At 40.8% G+C, this 16,208-nt stretch overlaps 1 long non-coding RNA gene across 1 annotated transcript; it reads right to left on the bottom strand.

The window, feature by feature from the left end:
* Positions 1 to 560: 560 nt before the first annotated feature.
* Positions 561 to 2,257, bottom strand: LOC115045849 (uncharacterized). The gene is made up of 3 exons (XR_003840906.1): positions 2,041 to 2,257; positions 1,814 to 1,911; positions 561 to 663 (listed from the first exon to the last, which is right to left on the bottom strand). It is a non-coding gene; the product is annotated as an uncharacterized LOC115045849 (long non-coding RNA).
* Positions 2,258 to 16,208: the final 13,951 nt, after the last annotated feature.

The following is a 16,208-nucleotide window of genomic DNA, read 5'->3' as shown; positions in this document are numbered from 1 at the left end:
TTTGTTTAGACACACCAGGCCAGTGGTGGGTGCCACCCCCTGTATTTCTTGGAGGCTCCTTTGTTAGACCAGGGGCTTGTATGAAGATGCTGAATGAACATGCCCAAGATCTGTTTTCGTTATCTGGCTTCATTTACCCAGACATCTGGAATCCGGATGAACGGTGTTAGGAAGCTGGTTATCAAATCGCTAATTGAATCTAGCCTTTTTCCATCTAGATCAGTGTGTATTCACACAAAAGGGGCTTTTTTTTGCTGCATCCAACCAGTCACACCATGGAGAAGATGCATAGGGCAGTGGAGTAAAGCATCATTTTACGGTTGCAGCCCCCGTCACCCAGCAGCACTCCATTGAACTGCCCTAAAGTGAAACAGAAAGAGTCTTCATGAGTATCACATAACACAGTTAAACAACATATTGAAGCTAACATTCAGTGTATGCTTGGCATACCCTGCTCAAATGTTCTGCATAGGGCAGACTCCTGGCAGATTTGGGAGTCGTGGACAGACCTCAGCCACTTCAATAGTATTGTAAGATGTATACTACCTGAATGTCGAGGCTACGGATAGACTTGCAGTTAGCATTGTCCGCCTCAATGTCACCCTGGAGACTCCTGGAGAGAGGGATGTGGGTGCAATCAAAGACCGCCATCACTGGGGAACCCTGTGAAAGGAGAATGCTCCATTTAATATACAACAGTAGGCTCATAGGGTGTAGCCTATATTATATTTCTATTATATGAATTAGCCTCCTCACTATCTCATAAAATCCCTCCTTGATTGTCTGTGTGGGCAGGCGGCCAGGAAACACCTGCAGTCCCTCGGAGGAGAATCTGTATCTTTCATGCAGAACCTCGTCCGGAAAATCAAATGGCTTCACTCTGTCTTGGAATTTTCTCTCTCTCCTTGGAGCTTTTTGCCCCCAACATCCATGGGCTCAGTGTCATGCAAAAACAGAACTGATAGGTCAGTATGTGGCTCTAATATACCTGCCGAGCTCTTATCCTCAACTTAACGTGATGTGGAGCAGGTTAGGCGTTCTGTAAATTAAAGTACCCTGATAGTAAAGCAGCTCTGTGACACTGAAAACCCAGGTTAACCCGGAACGTACCCAGCTGTGATACCGGCCCCAGGTAGTCAGGATTTTATTATGCATGCTTGATTTCCTGAACAGCAGTCGGCCTAGGCCTCATTTTGATCCAGTGATTTAATTTCACATTTCAGTCTTTGTTAAACCTCTTGGTACCGTTTGAAATAAACTGCCTTCCCCTGCCAGTTGACTCCTTGATGATTCTTGATTTGTCAGGTTACTGATTCTTTCCTGGCTCCAGCTGAGGGACGGAAAAAGCGACGGGATGCTTAACCACGTGTTCTTTACGATACGTATGCTCTCGCGCCTTATTTCACTTTTCCTTGATTGACAGGTGAGGCGCGCGCGCGCACCCCTCACGCGGAGTGAGGTATGTCCCCACGGTGCGTGCCCGCGCTCCGGTTATAGTCCAGGACAGCGGACATTTGTCCACAATCCGTCCTCTGACCTCCGGCGCTTCGAAAATAGAGGGACGACCTTGTGGACACTTGAGTCATAGCTGCAGTTGTTGACTGCGCACTTTTTGCCGTCAGTCAAATAGTTTCACAAGTCGGGCGGCTGTAGTAAAAAAAAAAACAAAACAAAAAGTACGCACTTAACTTGTCACAAAGTTTTCCTGAAGGACGTTGTGATTCTTTTTTTTTTTTTGGCAAGAAGTTCAGTTGTACTGCGGAATAAATAATCACTTTTAAAGTTAATCAATGTGGAATGTTTTGAATGTTACCTTCAGGGTAACACAGTGAAGCCGAAACCTCCAAACAAGACTGTGTACATCACTGCAGCTGCTCTTCGCATGGGTGAGTTCAGCTACTGCGTGTTTACCTTTTGGCAGCGTTGTGTAGGTGGCAGGGAAAAAAAAACAAAAAAACAAAACTAAACACGCACACACACAAAGAAGTCGAGACTTGTTGGCGATCAGTTGCTATCAAGTCAGGTCTGTAAACATCTCACCTGTGATCCAGGCGATCTCTGTGGAATCAGGGAGGAAAACAAACACCTGGATCCTCACCGGGCTACCGGGAGAAAGGAAGTAAGCACTTTGACATCATATTGGAAATCCTGGAATTAATTTGATAAGATTTAGTTTGTCTTGTCTGTTTTTTTGTTTGTTGTTTTTTTTTAAGTTGTTCCTTGTTATGTGCTGGGAAAGAGTATTTTCACTCTTCCCTCTGTGGACATCAGTCATTGTGTGTTCCCAGTAATGTACATCTAACGTGTGAAAAGGGAGAAATAATGTAGCTTTACTGGTCATCACCTGACCAGAATGAATTCTGACATTACACTTACTTATTCAGGAGCAAGTGTCATCCCAAACATATATTGAAGAGGTTATGAAAGTGAGTCATAGTTGGTGAATGAATCTGAAGGAGTTTCCATTCTTGTAGCAGTCTGTTTTCAGTTGAGATGCGGCATTCCTATCTAACTTACCTATCCTGGTTTATTGGAATATTTCCCTCTGCGGGCAGCACGGCAGCATAGTGGTTAGTGCTGTCACCCCACAATAAGAAGGTTGCAGAGTCGGTTCTGTGCAGAGTTTGCATGTTCTCCCCATGCCTGTGTGGGTTTCCTCCCACCGTGCGAAGACATGCATGTCTAAGTTAACTGGTGACTCTAAGTCGTCTGTAGGTCTGAATGCGAGCATTAGTGGTTGTTGGTCTCTAACCCTAACCCCCCATGACCAGAAATGGAAAAGCAGAAGAAGATGGATAGATGGTTTTCCCTCTGCAGATTTAATCAGGGTTTTACTGAGTTTCCTGGATTTATGTGGATGTGTCCAGTTAAAAATCTGATGTAACTCTCACATGTTCAAATTTAGGTTTACATGAGTGATTTCCAGTAAAGTCCTGCTAAATTCACTCCTGAGCTTGCTTTATACGTCCAAAGTCAGAATTCTTTACATGTGCAAATTGCTCACAGTGGGAGCGTGGCCCTTTGTACCTGTCCCTCTGTCTGGACACTCACAGAATGGGGGTGAGTGGTGGCAGATGAGTTGGCCAGAATATTGGCCGCGCTCACTCTTGTGAGGCCGGACTGTTCAAGCCTCTGCAGCTTTGTCATACTGAAATGGGTCGAGTCTCTTTCTTTGTGTGACCCAACTTGACTGAAAGGTGGTAATTGGGGAATTGCTGGGTCTGCACTCCCCTGTGGTGATGCTTTGGGCAGAGCTCTCATTCAATTCATTTGCACAGCAACAAGTTGGTACATGAGAAACAGGCCATCTTTTAATTTAAACTTTGAAAAAGGTCCAGATTTGTGTTCATTCAGGCATGGGGTGGTCTCTCAGATTCGCTCATTCACATTAACAGTGTTACTCGGTCTCATGTTTTTACTGTCACGTAATTAGAGGAAGTTTCCACGGCAGTCCCCCACTCCCAAGATTGTGTATTTAATTTTCAACAAAACTCCCACTAGTCTCAAGAGTAGCTACACATTTTTTATCTTAAAATATATGAACAGGGATGGGATTTTTAATTTTTCGATTGCTGATTGATAGAAGCAAAAGAAAAATTAATTTTTAGCAAAAATTGATTTTAACTTCTTAAATGTTTTATCCTCTTCTTCTTTCAAAATTGTGATTGACTGACATATTAATATGGGCAAAATTATAGGTGCAATAACTAAATAATGAAAATGCTTATTCCTTTCTGCCTTCGTAAACAGTCGCAATGTTTATTCTTGCTTTCAACAGTACACTTACTCACACATACGTGTCAGGCACGCCTGTCCTCAGAATAAGATTTCTATCTTTTTATTTTTTGTTGTTGTTGTATCAAGCAGGATGTTTGGGCTAAAGGGTTTTGCACAATTTAATCAGCGTTCCGCTTCCAAAGCTCATCTGCATTTTTTAATTCATTAGAGGCAAAGAAATGACGATAAATTCTAAATGTCAGATGGTGGATGGTTTGCCTGTGTGCATTTCTTATGAAGCTTGTGCTCAAATGCAAACTGACAGAGGATTCACGCCAGAGATGTCATAATGCTTTGACACCGTGAAATGGAAATCAAAACTCTCCTAGGCAAACAGCTCCACACCGGTAACAATGAGAGAGCATAAATGTACAAGTATCCCAGTAAATCACTTCTTGCTATTTTCTCAGAGGTTGTAAATGCCATCATGCTGCAACAGTGACATGCAACATGTGTTGCCACATGCCCAGCATGCTGTCTCCACCTATCTAGTTTGTCTTCCTGCTGTCCAGAGTGAAAGAAGACATAATTACCTCTCAGCAAACTGTGCAATTATATAATTGGAGCCTGTTGGAGGAGTTTTTCAATATTCCCCCAACACTGTATGTGTAGGTCATAGACTGACTTTGGATAAGTACTTCTAAGACAAATTTTCATTAATTCATTTCTATGCTATACTGTTTGTAGCATATTCATGCAACATGCTGATATCGTTTAATACGTTAGAAGGATTTAAAATCTTGCCAAACATGTTGTGACAGTCAAAGTAAAATTAGCTGTTGTCAGCATCTGTGCGGCTCATTGTTATCCATTAGGAGTGGCTGGTAGACTGTAAGAGCCTTACCAGGCAGGGGGTGAGTTTGTGATGTGTTGGGAAGAGTTAAACTCCTTGTTAATCACTTATCGTAAAGAACGTTATACTAATATATATAATACACCATATATAATAATATAATACACTCATAATTTGATGCCATAAACGCTAACATCAACACAGTTACCTGCCCACATCTCTGAATAGAATAAAAGTTGTCAAACAGGCACAAGATGATTAATCATAGAATGTATATAATGTATAGACACATATCACACAACACAATTTTATCTCATATATCATGTAGTACAAGAAACTGATTCAACTGTTGGGGGTGCCAAAATACAAAGACAGCTAAATATCTCACTCCTGCAAGAATGAAATAATGAGAAAACAAAATTTGACTGCTGGCTTTTCTAGAGAAACAGAATAATCACCCATTTTTACATATCAACAGTCTCAGAGAAAGCATTTGTGTGGATTAAGTGTTTAAGCAGTGTTTAAGAAGATCAACTGAGAGTGCTGCATGCATGAAGAAATTAAGCAATCTGTGCGTAGTTATGAACCTGCCTAGGAGCTAACAGCTGTCAGAAACGGTTAGAAATTATTTTTTGAATGTTTAGACTGATGTTTAGTGGCAAACTAAAATTGGTTCATTGCGTCTTCAGCACCGCAACAGGATCCATCATCTGCACATAATGCCCAGCACAAAACTAATGGATAAAGGAATGTAAAATTTGATAAAGGCTGGCAGGTCTGCTCTGTTGTGCCCATGGTATTTCTTGCAATGAGTGGGAGTGTGTGCAGTAACTCTCTGATTCTCTGCCATAAAAGGATATGCAGGAATCCCTTCCTTACTTTCAACTCAATAAATTAATGATGCTTGGTTGGGTTTGATCAGAGGACGACCATGAAAGAAAAACTAAATAGACTGAGTGCTGATGTGTGTATTTGGTGAGGAAATTAACTGCTCTCCTCTGAGGACAACCAGTCCGCATTTGGAATGCTTGTGAAATATTTACAGGAGTCACCAAGACCGGGCCTCACCGCAGTCCACGCTGCAGTTTAAAATAGAGGGATCACTGTCTAAAACTGATTGTGTCTTCGGCCTGTCTGCGCTGTTGGTCTTCTTAGAAAATTCTTGACAGATTTGTCAGTATCAAACTTTCACCCATCAGGGGATTAAACTTGGATCCTGAGGAAATTTCCGTCAAATTCTGAGTAAATCTTTCCAGTGTAAGCGTACCAGTGCTCTTGTTACCATGGTGTCTGGCGTTCTGCCTCTGGGCTCCGGCTGTTCCTAACAACCAAGAGCAAAGGTCATGACCGCCAAGCCCACAACTGCTCGGTGAAATCAATGCCTCACACAGGGGGGCACAAATAACTTTGCACCCTGTCTGAATTGGAGTAACTGAAGTTTCTTCAGAGAGCACAAGAAGAAGAGTGAGATGATCTGGCTTTGAGGGCGGTCATGTATGCTCAGCCTCCGTCCACCCCCCACCTCCCCAGCCCTCTGCTGTACTTTCAGGAGCTTATGCATGAGTTCAATGGACAATAGGCTGCATTCCTCCTAGCAAGCAAGCAACATGGTCTGTTGGCACTTGAAGCACTTCTAGTGGCATTCATCTGAACTCTTGCTTTTGAACAGTGCCCTCACTGTTAAGACCCCTCTTCTGGGACGCATGTTGACGCACAAAATACAGAAATAAATTGTGACTTATACATCATGTTGCCTTGTTTACAGTGACATCATGTCCCAGTTACCAGACTATGAAGTAAACATCCCCTCTGCGTGCGTTCACCTCCTCTAGATTTTGTACAGGATCATTTCAAGCTCTTGTTTTGTTTTTGCTCACGGAACCTGTAGAGAGGAAGCAGCTTTAGAGAAGGGAGTTCAAAGTAAGGGCACATCGCACATTCAATACCTGCTCCATGCCACAGTCAGAAAAAGGGTCTGTAAAGGGCAGCAACGCACTGTGGAGTGATGATGCATTGAGATCTTTATGGCTTTAAAGGGTAGTGGTTTAGTTGAGAAAGTCACTAAACCACATTACTGAAGGATCTCTGCATGGCTATAGGTGATGACAATCCGATCCAGATTGCAGGCTGTCCAGTTTAAATCATCATTCGATCAATCGAAGAGAACCATATTTATTGACGTCCAAGCCATTCCCAAGCTGCTCCTCTGCTGCAAAACCCCTGTTTGTCATCTGACCAAATCATCTTTGACAATTGACGACAAAGGGCTTTCCGTTAAACCATTAAAGAATTTTACTATGACGCACAGTTTCCAAGTTCATGCATGTAATTCTGCTTCAAGGCTGGGATGTTATGTATGAGCCACAACAAGTCCCCACCACTTTGGCAAAACTAATAGCAGAGTCAAACCAGGTATCTTAGTGCTGCTGACATGTGGCATTTCCAGTGAGTCACTTGATGTTTGCTGAAATATGCATATACTGTATGTATGCAAGTAAGTGTCCTGGATTAAATGTAGAACTTCAATGAAAGTGGATAAATATTTTCATATGAAAAATATGAATTACTGTGTCTTATACAATGATAGTTTCGTGATAACCTGAAAGTATAACCCATACCCTTTTGATTGATGACTTGTAAGAGGAGATAAAGTATTTCTCTCTAAAACTGAGATTTAAAAAAACTCAATGGAGGTGCTATCTACTTAGTTCATATACAGCCTAAAAAAAGCGATCAACATTAGGATTTTGTATTATTAACTGAATCTACAGATATATCATCAATAAGAAAACCCAACAACATTCAATTTATTATCATGTATTGGAATAAAACATTAAACAATTAAAACAGGCTGAAACTAGCAAAGAGGCTATTCAGATCAGGGTGTGGATGCAAAACAATTTTCTCCAGTTAAAGTCAGACAAAACTGTCTGTGGCCCACAGAATCAAACAAACAAAAAGAAGTGTTATCAGTCACCTCGAGACTCTCTCTCTAAAACCTAACAATCAGGTTAGAAATCTAGGGGTAATTTTAGACTCAGGCCTGAACTTTAACAGCCACATTAAATCAATAACAACAGCAGCTTTTTATCATAAGCTCAATGGACTCTCTAAACGAGCTGTAAGACAGCTGCAGTACGTCCAGAATGCTGCTGCTCGAGTCCTGACTAGAACCAGGAAATATAACCATATTAGTCCAGCGCTCGGGTCTCTGCACCGGCTTCCTGTCGCCCAGAGAATAGACTTTAAAACAGCTCTGCTTGTGTACAAGTCTCTTCATGGTCAAGCACCAAAGTACATCTCTGACATGTTAGAGCCATGTGAACCCTCTCGAGCTCTGAGAACCTCGGGGAGTGGTCTCCTGGTGGTGCCCAGAGTCAGGACTAAACATGGTGAGGCTGCTGAAGTCTGGAACAGTCTTACAGAAGATGTGAGACAGGCCTCAACTCTGACAACGTTTAAATCCATTTTAGGTGTACATATGACAACCGAAAGTATTTTATCTGTGCAGTTTTTTTTTGTTTGTTTGTTTTTTTTAGCTTTTAATCCATTCAATTATTATGACATTTTTAAAATTATTTATGTAATGATTCTATCTGCCTTCTTGTATTTTTTTCTGTATCTGTAAAGCACTTTGAATTACCCTGGGTACTAATTGTGCTCTATAAATAAACTTGCCTTGCCTATTAAATCTCATTAAAAATGACAAAAGTGCTGAGTGATTTTATGAGTGATTATTACCTAATCAACTAGCTGTCCAATCATTGCAGTGCTATTTGATTCATCAATCTAAAAACCAGCCTGGCATGAGATGTGATTCAATTAATTAATTTATTCATAAAATCATCTTAGTTTTCTTGAATAACCAGTAGGAGCAGCATTCCCCTAAATTCATGAGCTTCACTCAATTATTTTTACTGCTGTTGTTGTACAAGCTTTTAAAAATTCCTACGGTGTGTCATGTTAAAACAATTTGTTTTATCTTCATATATTCATCATATCCCCGGGCTTCTTCAGTCCTTAGCTCTGCTGTAGCACACCATGGGAGGACTAACTTTGACCCTTGTATATTCAGTACATTGATTTTGCCCATTTACTGTTGGTCTTCTGAACAACCGGCTCTGAAATGAATGTCTGTCTATTCCTGCTGCTGGAATTTGATTCATTTGCTAATGAGCTGAATTCCCATGGATTTCTCTCTCCTGTCCCATAGATATTACCCTCAAATTCTCCGCCTCCCCCCTTCTCGCATTATGTAGGTTTTTGTCCTGCTTGCGCTCCCTAACTCTCAGTGTTTGTCAGGGTCGCAGCCTTCCCGCCGTTGCTCCAACACAACAGCCTTAATGTGGTGGTGCACAGTTGTACGTACACAGCAGGTGTACGTACAGCCATCTGGCCATATAGACGTTCCGGACATGCAGCATGCATCTCAAAGCTTGTCTGAACTGCTTACTGAACTACTGTCCAAAAAAAATGAAGACAAGGCACTACCTCAGGTAGTCACTTGTTTTTAGCTGAGTTGAGTTCCTTGTTGACAAATTTCCTACCTCAATATGCAACATCTTATTTTCTTTAATTTGAAGTGAAGTGGCCTGACACATTTCGTCAACATTCAGCCATTGTCACTGGATTCAGCGCTCCAGTTTTCTACTGCCAGAGAGGACAAAATGCTAACTAAACTCTTGATACAATGTAGTCCAGTAGTATACCAGCTATAACTATGGCTTTGACCCTCCAGAAGGAGCTTTTAATTCGTATGAATTGACACACTTATGACAGTTTCACCACAAACTGAATTTTTTTTAGGCTGAATTTATAGCATAATGGCATAATTTGCACTTAGTCTGAATATTGTTCCTGTTCATAGCATTTACACACATTCATTTATATGTTGGAAAATGTGTTCATTAGGACTGCACCTGTGATTACTGCCACAAAGGGGTCACAGTCATTGTCTTAACTTAGCATCATTTTCGCCTATTGTGATGATTCCTTTCATAAGGTAGGTAGTAAATGCACATTTAACTCTTTTCCCCCATGACAAAGTCTTCTGGTAACTTTTCACTGCCTAATTATTAAGCTTTATCCCCGTGCTGAAATAATCTTCTTCGTCCCAGCGGTACCTGTGTGTGGAAAAAGTTTAAATATATAAAATATGTTCAGTAATTGTTAGTAAGCAGAGTTGCCGGGGGCAATATTGCACCTTCTGACTTACAGTAAAAAAGCTTTTGTCCGTACTTGGCTCTGGATTTTGTCGCTGATTTTGTCACTTGTTATGTTGCGCACATATACAGAAAATAGCCAAGCAGTTTATCATCTGCATACAGATTGATTTGGGCTATCATGTCCTTCAGACCTTTTTTTTACTTTTCCTGGCAGTTCCCTCCATACACCATCTCCCAAACTTCCGACCCAACAGAGGAACCTCTAAAACACTTCTTAATGGACCCTTTCAATGGGGCGTACAGACCAGAACAAACTCTTTCATTCATGGCGCTCCAAAAATGCTAATGAATCCAAGCCTGACACATCTACCGGGGTACCCCTGGCAAGGGCCTGTGTTAGACAGTAGCGGGGCTATCAGTCACACAGGGTGATGTGAAGCACAGGTCTGATGGTAGCTGTCCCAAGTGTAATTTAGACCTACCAGGCTGATGGGTGTCCTCCAGCGCCGCTGGCTCTGAGCCATAACAGGGTAAACCAGGTTATAAAAGGCAAGAAATAAGAAATTGTAGTCAGCTGCCAGTAGCAGCTCATGATTTTAGCTGCCTTCAGTGATGTCAAAGTAGCACATTTTATCTGCCATGAGTCACTTTTATATTAGACTGAACCTGATGTGTGAACTTGTCCCACTGATTGATCAACTCTGATAAACTGACTCACAAATGAACTCGGAGCATTTCCTTTCATTTTTTATTTTTTGTGTTGAGATTGTAAAGGCCAGTGTTTTGCCCTATTCAGAAAAAAAAACTACTATTGCTCATATCATATTTTTTCCGTGTTGTCAGCCCATGTAAGAGCTTGCTGCAGATAACCAATGAAGTCACTCATGAGACTTCTCTTGCCGTGTTACAGAGGGTGTTTCAGACTTACTGATTGCTAACTCATCGTGTGTAGGTGGAGAGGTAATTTATTTTGTGATGGGTTTCTCAAGTGTGATGATTTTGTGAATGCTGTAATGCCGGATAAATTCTTTGCTTTTTTCTTTAACCTTCCAGAAAGCATGCAGTTAATGATGAGAATTTCCATAATTTGTTGTTAAGACTTAACATTATTCCTCTTCATTACATTCAGCGTTGGTAAATATATTTTACTGTGAGCATTCAGCACTGTGAGTACAGCGATGCATTCAGTGTGATCATTCATACTTATTGGCCCATATTTTAGTGATTATAAAATCTCATGTATTTTTTCATTTGCGCGTATTTGGCATGATACCACTGAAAGCCCCAAACTTATGAGACTCCATCAGGACTCTCCTCATCCAGGCAAACAGATGTTTTAGGTGGAAAGATGACTCATCGCCCATTTCTGTGTTGTTTGAAAACAAACTAAGCTGCAGGTGGGAGTCATTTAAAGAAAGTCTCAGATGTGCTTTTTAAAGTGACAGGAAAATCCTCCATTTTCCTTTTGTCTGCCTGTAAAGCTTGACAAATGACAGCCATAAAACATGTTTTTCAGAGTTGGCAGGGTGGGACAGGACATGTGGGGCTGGAAGAGTGCCTGCGGTGTCTGATTGTGATACAAGATCAGGCAGGTCTTGCAGGTCGAGTGGAGCTTTATTGCTTTTTGTGTCTGAGCCCTTTGAAAATTAATGTTAATCCTCTGGACTCAACAACAGCTGTTAGTTTTAAATATCATAAAATGACATTAATCACCACTTGTCACTGTGGAGGTAAGCAACTCTATAGGTGTACGGGTGGCTGTTGTCAACCCTTTCTTTTCCTCCCTCCTTATAATGAGAATAATGAGATGAGATGAGTGCCAGAAGTTTTCTATTGACTCAATTAGAACATTCACTGCCTTTACTTCTGATCATGTCATTCATACATACATCTACTGAGTCACGGCTGGAGCCAATCCCAGCTCACATTGGGCGCGGTCGGGGGAAAACCCTGGACAAGTTGCCATCCATCACAGGGCCAACACATACAGACAGAGACCGACAACCACTCACACTCAGACCTACAGACAGTTTAGAGTCGCCAATCAAACTAAACATGCATATCTTTGGACGATGGGAGGAAACCCACACAGGCACGGGTAGAACATGGAAACTCCTCACAGAAAGGCGCCAGGACTGGGAACTGAACCCGCGAATCAAACCTCCTCGTTCTTGTTCTAACCACTATGGCACCGTGTTACCCAGCACACTGCATGCAGAAATTATTTTGCCACCCTCAGGCAGGTGAAATGGGCCTTGATGACCCCAAAGGTTTTCTCAATCCTGACCCTAGTTGGGAGAGGGCAACATTAAACCGCGACCTTCTTGTTGTGAGGCAGCAGCACAAACTACTATGCTACCGTGCTGCCGGAGCTTTGTAGTAATTTGTTCATGGGTTTACCACTCACAACGCGGACTGTTCTACATGGGGAAAGTAGACATCATCGCTCACTCAATACATTAAATTAAAAAATATTGTTTCAAAATACCATCTCATGTTTCTGTCTGCTAATCCTGCACACGAATAGAAACGCACACATTGTGGAAGTATTTATAGGTCTTGTATGCGGAGCAGCTAACTAGATGGAAATCAGATATGTAGCCCATGATATGAATGTAAACAAAATTGTACTTGTATAGTACTCTAGTTAAAAGCACAAGAGTGAAACCAGTGACAAAAAATATGGTTGATTATACACATGAACAAATTAACATAAGAAATAAATGTTAGTCAATAGGCAACAGAAACATTTGCATGAAATACAGTAAATAGGATACAACAGTTGTTTTATTTTTTCCCACATAGTTTTTTTTCTTTTTTTAGCATTTTACACAAACTTAACACCAAGTTTTAAGTAATGAAATATAGACAATTTCTTCAGTTCTAATTGAAAACTTAAATGCGCACATTTAATGCAAACATTTAAGCAAAAAAAATAATAAAACAATGAAACATACATAACACAACTTTGGTGGAAATATCTGTAATCTGTATCTGTATCTGTAAACTTTTTAATTTCTTTTATCCCCATTATTTTTGGTCTCGTCTCTGCTCCGGTCTAGGTCCTGGTGGGGTTGCTTTTCTTTGCTGTAGCCCAGTCCATCACTCATAACCAATTAACCAATTGACCTAGACATGTTCAGGTGATCTACTGGGAATCAAACGCTGCCCTTCTTATTGCAGGGCGACAGCATTAACCACTTGGTATTTCTACGTTTCTACATTTGAATATGTGAAAACACAAAGTAAAACTTACTCTTCCAACACAGTTTATTTATTACACAGATAATATATATAGCTTTACTAGAATAATTACAGTTCTCACTGATACTTACAATTAGAAACTAAATATTGTGACATTTAACTGACTAAATATTACTGCACCACAATTTTATTTTTTTTTTTTTCATTGTATCTGTCAATCTGCCAATGTAGCTTCAGTCAAAGTACTTAAGAACAGGACATAAGGGCAGTTCGAAATACTCAACCAACCCAACCCAATGCCACTTTAGCCCTTCAAGATTATCCTGTAAACTCATTACCATCTTAATTTAGACCATAGAGTGCTCGCTTATCTGCCTCTTTTTCAACTATGCACTGGGGTGAAGGAAGGTGTGAAGAGGTCTTCTCATGACCTCGGTGCTTGAAGGGGGGAAGTTGACTGTGACGAGTTGTCTCCACGGTGTGCTGCTCACTGCGGCGAACTGATTGAGCCTCTGAATGCCGCTCTTTGTCACCTTCACTCCTCCGTGGCGCATGTCTTTGTAGTGACTCATGTTGTGTTGTAGCATGTCTCATTCAGTAATCTATGACTGTTTTTGCATGGACATGAAGTTTTTTTGTGCAGTTTTATTTACGTAATTTAACATTTGCTTTGAGAGAGGTAAAGATAAAGACGTGCAAAAGGATTTGAACTATATTTGTGTAGGAAATACCCAGCCTTCAGGTCTGTTTTGATAACAGGAATTTACGGTCAGATATGTAGCCAGGAAGGCCAGCTGTTTGTGTGCCAAACGAGCTCCTTTTAGAGAGGTGACATGCCACATGTCTTTCAACAAAGTACTGTGTGCCGGAGGAGGAACAGCTTATATCCTAACTGAACAAGCCGGGCAGCATTTAAATGAGCAACTCACGACCAAAATCTTCGATACTACACATCTGAACTTCAAAAGTGACTTTCATAAGTAAGGATTAGGGATCAGTTTGACTGTAGGTCACATAAACCGCATGGTCACGCAGTGATGCATTACATAACATTTAGGAGGATTCAAATGCTAATCATTTGTTTTTCTTTCTAAATGCATACAGACGTTTGAGGAGTAAGACCAGCTTCAAGCTTCTGCTATTAAACCTGTTGTGCTTGTACACTGCTCTAAAGAGTGCCATGCTCCTGCCACTCATAACACACTACTGGAAGCGCAGGTTCAGCAAGCTGTTTGTGTGAATTCCAGGTTTACTGAGAGGCTTTGAGGACAGACACAGACAGGATACAAACATGACTGCACAGACAGGTTATGATATAAGACCTTAAAATTAACAAGAGTTATCATCTTATGACCTTAGATAGCTCAAGGTTGAAAATATGTTTTATCAGTAAGTCATAACTGATAGAATCACTGAGCAGACGTCTGTATTTGAATCTGAAATGGACTCTGATTACTGAGATAAAGGACTGCAGCAATGTGTCTAACATCGATATGACTTAAGCACGTCTGCTGTTTTCATTCAACGTGCCAACCTACTTCAGCAGTGTAACCATATAATATTACATAAACTAGAGATAACCACATGACTTGACTGCAGCTAGATCAATCACACTGGTTCTATACCAACAATACACACAGTAAAGGTGCATTCAGACATAAAATGCCAAAAGCCACAATTCAGTTGCATATAGTTTTAATGTTAAAACTCTTTTGTTCCCCAACCTGTAGATGAAATAATTAATTCATTAATCTTCCACCACTTATCTGTTTCTGGGTCGTGGGGAGGTGATGGCGCCAATCCCAGCTCACTCTGGGTGAGGGTGGGGTCGCCCTGGACAGGTCACCAGTCCATCGCAGGGCCAACACACAGAGACAGACAGAGACCAACAACCGCTCACATTCACACTCAGACCTACCAGTTAACTCAAACATGATGTCTTTGGACGGCTGGAGGGTACGCAGGGATGGAGAGAACATGGAAATTCCTCACAGAAAGGCCCCAGACTGGGAACTGAACCTGCACCCTTCTTGTTGTGGGACAACAGCTCTAACCACTATGCCTCTGTGCTGCCTAGATCAAGTGTTAAATTAGTTATTTCTGGATTTGGAACTAGTTGTGATTTGCTATCACTTCTGTGTTTAAGAGCCTAAATTTTAAAAGTGAGACCTTTTAAATAGCCCAACTCGCATGCTTAAATCCATCCATGTACTTTTCTGAAACAAAGTAGGCTGACAACAGGTTTTGTTAGGAGGAGCAGTCTGGGATTTGTTCTTTCATGGAGTTTTGTCTGAAGGCTGGCTTCTTCTGTTTCAGCCCCTTTCTTCCCTCTAATCTCTTCACCTCCATCATTGCTATCATTGTCTATGTTGACAGCAATGGTTGTCATGATACTTAACTTTAGGGTATGCAGTTATGCGTTGTGTGTTTGTCTGAAGTGTCTACACAAAGTTGACACAGTCTGCGATTTAAAGCACTGGATGAGAATAATGGGTTACAATCTCAGCTGTTGTTGTGAGCCAGTTATGGTACAATCTTAGGTGTGTCCTGGCGATGTTTCATCCTGTTTTTGATTATACTCTTATCACACACACCCTCATTCCCATATGTTTTATAGTTGTTTTACTCATTTATTCATTCAAGCCATTGAAAATTTGGTTTGGACATTATTTTATGATTATTGTGGGTTTGTGAGCTGATGCATAGAGACAGGAGAAAATGACTTGTAATTTACCAAAAGCACCAAAGGCAAGGAGTGTTGTGGAGGAAGTGCTTTCAGATAACCACAGACGATTAAGATGTCAGTCGAGACATGAAGTAGGAGTTCACAAATGATGTCTCTCATTTGTTTAACTTTCAGGTTAATTTAACAAGCTAAATAAAACAGGTCATAACCAGAGTCCATTAAAATTCAGTGCCTTCTGTTCAAATACAGTTTTGCTCCTTTATAGAAAGAATAAGAACAACAATAGTTTGAATCCAAAATAAAGTATTGCATGTATTTTATATTTCTATTTTAATGCATGGCTTGTCAGTTAGCAAAATGAACTCCCAAATATGTGGTTCCCTCTTGATTTCAGCATGTCAGTATGTCGGTGTCTGCTTCATGGAGAAAAGACTGTTTTAATATGATTCTGTCTACTCAAGAGTATTTTTGATTTGTTTTCAATTGAGAAGATGAAGGCAAAACATACAACATATTAAAGGCAATAACTCAACACAAAATTGAGTTGTCTTATTTGACACACACACACACACACACACACACA

The sequence above is a fragment of the Echeneis naucrates genome, chromosome 7, assembly GCF_900963305.1.
Source record: "Echeneis naucrates chromosome 7, fEcheNa1.1, whole genome shotgun sequence".
NCBI classification, from domain to species: domain Eukaryota; kingdom Metazoa; phylum Chordata; class Actinopteri; order Carangiformes; family Echeneidae; genus Echeneis; species Echeneis naucrates.
Note: the sequence above shows the minus strand (reverse complement) of the source record. Positions and strands in the feature narration are given on the sequence as shown.